The sequence below is a fragment of the Tenrec ecaudatus genome, chromosome 6 (genome assembly GCF_050624435.1).
Source record: "Tenrec ecaudatus isolate mTenEca1 chromosome 6, mTenEca1.hap1, whole genome shotgun sequence".
NCBI lineage: Eukaryota > Metazoa > Chordata > Mammalia > Afrosoricida > Tenrecidae > Tenrec > Tenrec ecaudatus.
The window spans coordinates 149161192-149166501 of record NC_134535.1 but is presented as its reverse complement, the minus strand read 5'-3'; the positions used below and the strand labels follow the sequence as shown (position 1 = coordinate 149166501).

The 5310-nt window shown below is 51.0% G+C and overlaps 1 pseudogene; it reads right to left on the bottom strand.

Moving 5' to 3' along the window:
• Positions 1 to 1037: 1037 nt before the first annotated feature.
• LOC142451707 (transcription factor E2F5 pseudogene) lies at positions 1038 to 5049 on the bottom strand (annotated as a pseudogene).
• Positions 5050 to 5310: the final 261 nt, after the last annotated feature.

The following is a 5310-nucleotide window of genomic DNA, read 5'->3' as shown; positions in this document are numbered from 1 at the left end:
AAATGACACATATTGTGTGTCTGAAATATTTCATAACAAATGTTAAAAAATGATACCTACCACCATTGCAGTCAGTTTATCTTCTTACCCCCGCCCCCATTAAGCAGAGTTTGTGGTATTTCATAGGAGCCGATGACTTAACAATAAGAGGAAACAATGGGCTGGAAGTGAACAGCCCATTTCCAGGGAACCCAGCACGTCTGAACCACAGTGTTAAATAGCGAGGAGTGGCATGGCTAGGTCATAGACATGCTCATATTCTGCTTTAGCCCAAAATACCAAACATGAAGGGATTTCAAAAGGTTTTAATTCAACTTTTCTATGAGGTTTCTGAAGTCCCCAGGAGGGGATGCAACGTTGTGGCAATGATTCCCACCCTCACCCTCGACAACACAGTATCTGTCAATCCCTACATTGTTTAAAAAAATGTTTCATACAATTTTGTTTTTTAAAAAGTCTTGTTAGTGTAGGGGCATTGACACATTTTAAAACAAGCTACATAAACAGAACTTTCCTATCACGGAGGAAAGTGGAATGTCAGAAGTCAGCCAATGTGAAAAACCTCAACGTGCTACCGCAGAAGACACTTCGCTGTGCAGAAACAGCGGACACGTCTGAGTTTAGATCCTCCCCTGGCGCAGTGCCCCTGCAGGCCGGGGTCAGGTGGAAGTGCACAAAGAAATGGAGTAAACATTTAAGACACACAAGGAGCAAGCCCTGGACCAGCATTTTTGTTTTTCAGGACCTGAAGTCTCCTTTTAACTCCCCTAAGGAGCTGAATTAAACTAAGTTGAAATCCCAGAAATGATCCTGGGGGTGGGGTGGGGGGTGGGGGTGGGGCGGAGTGATGGCATTATTCAATCACCTTTCCCCCTGTAGCAACCAGGCCTTTGTTCTTCTGGGCTAAGGTTTGTGGTGTGACAAAGTCTCCAGGAAGATCACTTCCCTGCCCTCATTATTGTAAACGCTGAAGTGACCGAGAAGTGTACCACAGTACACATCTCGAGGCAGGCTACCCTTCCAAGTTTCCGTAGCATCTAATAATTTAGGACCCGCACCTCATTCAGATCACAGACTTCTTCCTGGTCATCAAATGAAAGCTGGCGTCGTCAGGGCAGGCGAGGGATTGCCGAGACACTGATTCGTCAGCAGAGCCTGCAGAAGGTCTTTTGGAGACTGGTGGCTCAGGCAGTTCCTGAGCTGCAATGTCCACTTTCGGGGAGGTCACGGGAGTCGAGGGCTGAGCAGAAGGCTGTGTGCGGCTGTCAGTGGAGGAATAGGACAAACCGCAGGCTCGGAGGAACTGGCCTCCTTATTTATAAGCAGCATGAGGGTAGGTCTGAGTGACCCTTTTAGATGGATCTGATATTTCTTTGGTCCATTCTGGCCCATTTCTGGCCCCTCAGCTGTGTGTCAGGTGCTGGAGTGGCCAACAGCGTATCAAAAGTACAGCTATGACAGATGTCTTTGAGATTTACACAGGAAGGTCTATTGCTTATGGAGTCGTCTGGCATGTTTCTGATGCTTTGCTATAGCTGCGTGTGTTAGTCTGGGTAGACCAGAGAAACAAATCCAGAGACACACTCATAAGAAAGAGCTTGATATACAAGAGCAGTTGAATATTGAGAAAGCATCCAACCCAGTCCAGCTCAAGTCCTTAAATCTGATATTGGTATTGGTGTTCGATGCCAATCTATAAAGTCCTCTTCAGACTCAGGAAACACATGCAATGATCCCGAATGCAGGATGATCACAGACCAGTGCATGGGAAGTCTTGTGGATCCAGTGGCAGCATGAGCATCTCAGCACTAGGAGGCGGGGGCTCTACGTGGCTCCTCATGCTCCAGGGCTCTAGTGTAGTTCCATGTGTCTGGTCAACAGAAAGGGAGTCAACCTTGTCGTTAGAGAGTCTTCAAGGGAGTGAGCATGTGTCTCACTTACAGCAAGGCATTGATTTCCTTAGAGCTTCCAAATGAGGTCATCAAGCTACACATTGTCAGGCTAAATAAACCCCACCCCTTCACTCTAGTATTCTCAAATTGACAACAGATTATGTAACTACCACACCACAACTTCTGCTAATGGAGTTCTCTTTCCTGCAGTCTTCAATCTTCCATTTCAGTTTTAAGACACCGTCCTCTATCGATGACTTCTTTCGGATTACAGCCAGTGTCTACATCCTCCCATTGGATGCTGTTTTTGGGGGAGATTTTTTCCAATCACATCAATTCCTTCCAAGACATCGGTGCTAGCATACATTCTTTACCTCACCGCCAAAGTGTCTGCAGCCGCTCTGGGCTCTAGGACACCGTCCTTGGCCTTCTGCGGCAGCAACACAAACTTGGTGGTGAGCAGCCCAGGTTCTTCTGCCTGCCTGCAGCTGTGGCTCCTGCCCTGCCCCTGCTGCCCCTGCCCCTGCTTTCCCTGCCCCTGCTGTCCCTGCCACCCCTGATCCTGCCCCTGATGCCCCTGCTACCCCTGCTCCTGCTGCCCCTGGCCCTGCTGCCCCTGCCCCTGCTCCTGCTGCCCCTGGCCCTGGCTCTGCTGCCCTGCCCCTGCTGCCCCTGCCTCTGCTGGCCCTGCCCCTGCTGCCCCTGCCCCTGCTGCCCCTGTCCCTGCTGCCCCTGTCCCTGCTGCCCCTACTGCCCCTGCTGCCCCTGCCCCTGCTGGCCCTGCCCCTGCTGCCCCTGCCCCTGTTGCCCCTGCCTCTGCCCCTGCTGACCCTGCCCCTGGCCCTGCTGCCCCTACTGCCCCTGATGCCCCTTCCCCTGTTGCCCCTGCTCCTGCTGCCCCTGGCCCTGGCCCTGCTGCCCCTGGCCCTGCTGGCCCTGCCCCTGCTGGCTCTGCCCCTGCTGGCCCTGGCCCTGCTCCTCCTACTGCCCCTGCTCCTGCTGCCCCTTCCCCTGCCACCCCTGCCCCTGATGCCCCTGCCCCTGGCCCTGCTGCCCCTGCTGCCCCTGCTGCCCCTGCCCCTGCTGGCCCTGGCCCTGCTGCCCCTGCCACCCTTGGTCCTGCCCCTGCTGCTCCTGGCCTTGCCCCTGCTGGCTCCACTGGTGCCCTCGAGTCCCCATGCTCCCATAGGCCCGGCTGAGAGCAGGACCCAGGGTGTGGGGTCCTGCAAGCAGCAGGTGCTAGACACAGGGAATCCGGGTTGCACAGTGGCGACGCCGGCCTCCAGCCCTGCCCAAGCCCAGGGAAGCGCAAATGAAGCCCACGACGCAGGGGGAGTGGAAGAGAAGAAGCCCCTATGTTATCTCAAAAACAAACAAACATTTTATTATTGAAAAATTTGAACATGCACAACAATTAAATGGAATTCTGAGCTTTTTCATTCACACTGCTCAGGTTTAATAAAATTTCCTGGCCAATCATGAATCAAAATATACAAATCTTACCATGCAGGATACTGCTTTAGAGTAGCGATTCTTAACCTATGGGTCACGACCCCTTTGGGGATCAAAGGACCCTTTCACAGGGGTCGCGTAAGACCACTGGAACACATATTTCCGAGGGTGTTAGGAGCCGAGACACCACTCCTCTATCCATCTCCGTGTGGGTCCACCCACATGCAGATACACCCACCTACGCGAGTACCCACCGTGAAGGCTGTTAACCCACGGTACACCATGCTTCAAGACAAAATCTCATTTCTTTTTCATTAGAAATAAATACTTCACAATATATGACACATTGTGTTTGTGATTAATCACTGTTTTAATGATGTTCAATTTGTAACAATGAAAATACATCCTGCACATCAGATATTTACACGATTCATAGCAGTAGCAAAATGACAGTTAAGAGGTAGCAATGAAAATCATTTCATGGTTGGGGTCACCACACATGAGGAACTGTATGAAAGGGTCGTGGCATTAGGAAGGTTCAGAACCACTGCCTTCGAAGATAAGGATTCTTTCCTTTAATATAAATGTGAGGTTTCTCGGGTGGGAAACACCTTTGTCCTTGGCTTCGCAGGAGAAGGAATTCACGTCGAAGCCTGGTTTGTGATCCAAGCGGGATTTTATGAAGGATGGAAGAAGTTTCAGGTTTTAAACGCTATTTCAGGGAACCGTGCCAAACTGTGCATAAGCCCGCTGGGGCTCCCCACTGAACACGGCAACCTGGGCATCCACATGGGGTGACCTGAGGCCAGAGAGACCTAGGCATGACAGAGGGGGCACAGGAGCAGGTCCCAGGGGAGGAGGCAGAAGGCTGTAAAAAGGGGCCGGCAATCCCTCCGCTCAGGTGTTTAGAGCTCTGGCTGGGAAGTGTGGTGGAAGATATTGGTCTACCCCATTGGCTGAATCAAGCCCACCTGGACCTAGTTTGTGTTGCCCAGGTGTACTGCCCCACCTGGCCAGGGTGGGGGTGGGGTGCCTTAACTTGGAGCATACCCAGTTAAAGTATTTATGGCTGACTAAGGCTCCCCGGGTTTTTCTTCCCAACCTCCTTTAGGGGGCCTTGTGCAGGTATGGGGAGGGACAACCCCATCTATCCCTATTCTGTTAACTAACATCAACAGAATTGTGTTGGAAATGATCAACACTTTGCCCTTTATTATAATATCAGGGTCCACAAAATCTGTTAGTGCAGAATAATCTTATGGTTTGTTTGAATCAGCCTTCAAAATAAAACCCCAAAAGTCTGATATTAGCTCATACGTCTCATACTAATCCATACATCCCTCTTCATACTCAGGCAGCCCAAGCAACGATGCCAAAAGCAGGAAGATCGCAGGTCAGTGGGTGCACTGTCTGGTGGAGCCAGTGGCAGTGGGAGCATCTCAGTGGTGGAGCGCGTCTCCATGTGGTTCCTCCAGCTCTCTGTGTGTGGCTCCTCAGCAGCAAGGAGAAGCAGAGAGAGAGAGAGGAAGTTCCCAGAATCCTCAGGAGAAGGTCACACCCACAAGAGGGCATCATTAGGCTGTGACCTGATTGACAGGCTAGACCCTGCCCCTTCAATTTATTTATCAAGTTGACATGAAATTACGTAACCCCTGCAGCTACCATAGCTTACAGCGAAGACACCCATGCAGCAGTTCTGCTCCATGGCGTCACTTAAATCAGCATGTAATCAGTGGAACCTAGCAAAAGCAATGGAGCTCTAAGAGTAAACTGACGAAAGGTCATTTCAAACCATTCATGAGCCCAAGCGATCTAGGCGAGAAGTCTATATGACATACAACTGATGGAGAAATCAGGAGACGCGGGCACGGTTATCTTCTGAATGGTCCACTCTACCAGGCAAGGGAGAAGGGCCGTGCAAATGATACGTAACCCTTTCCAAATGAAAAGAACCCTCTCATCCTTT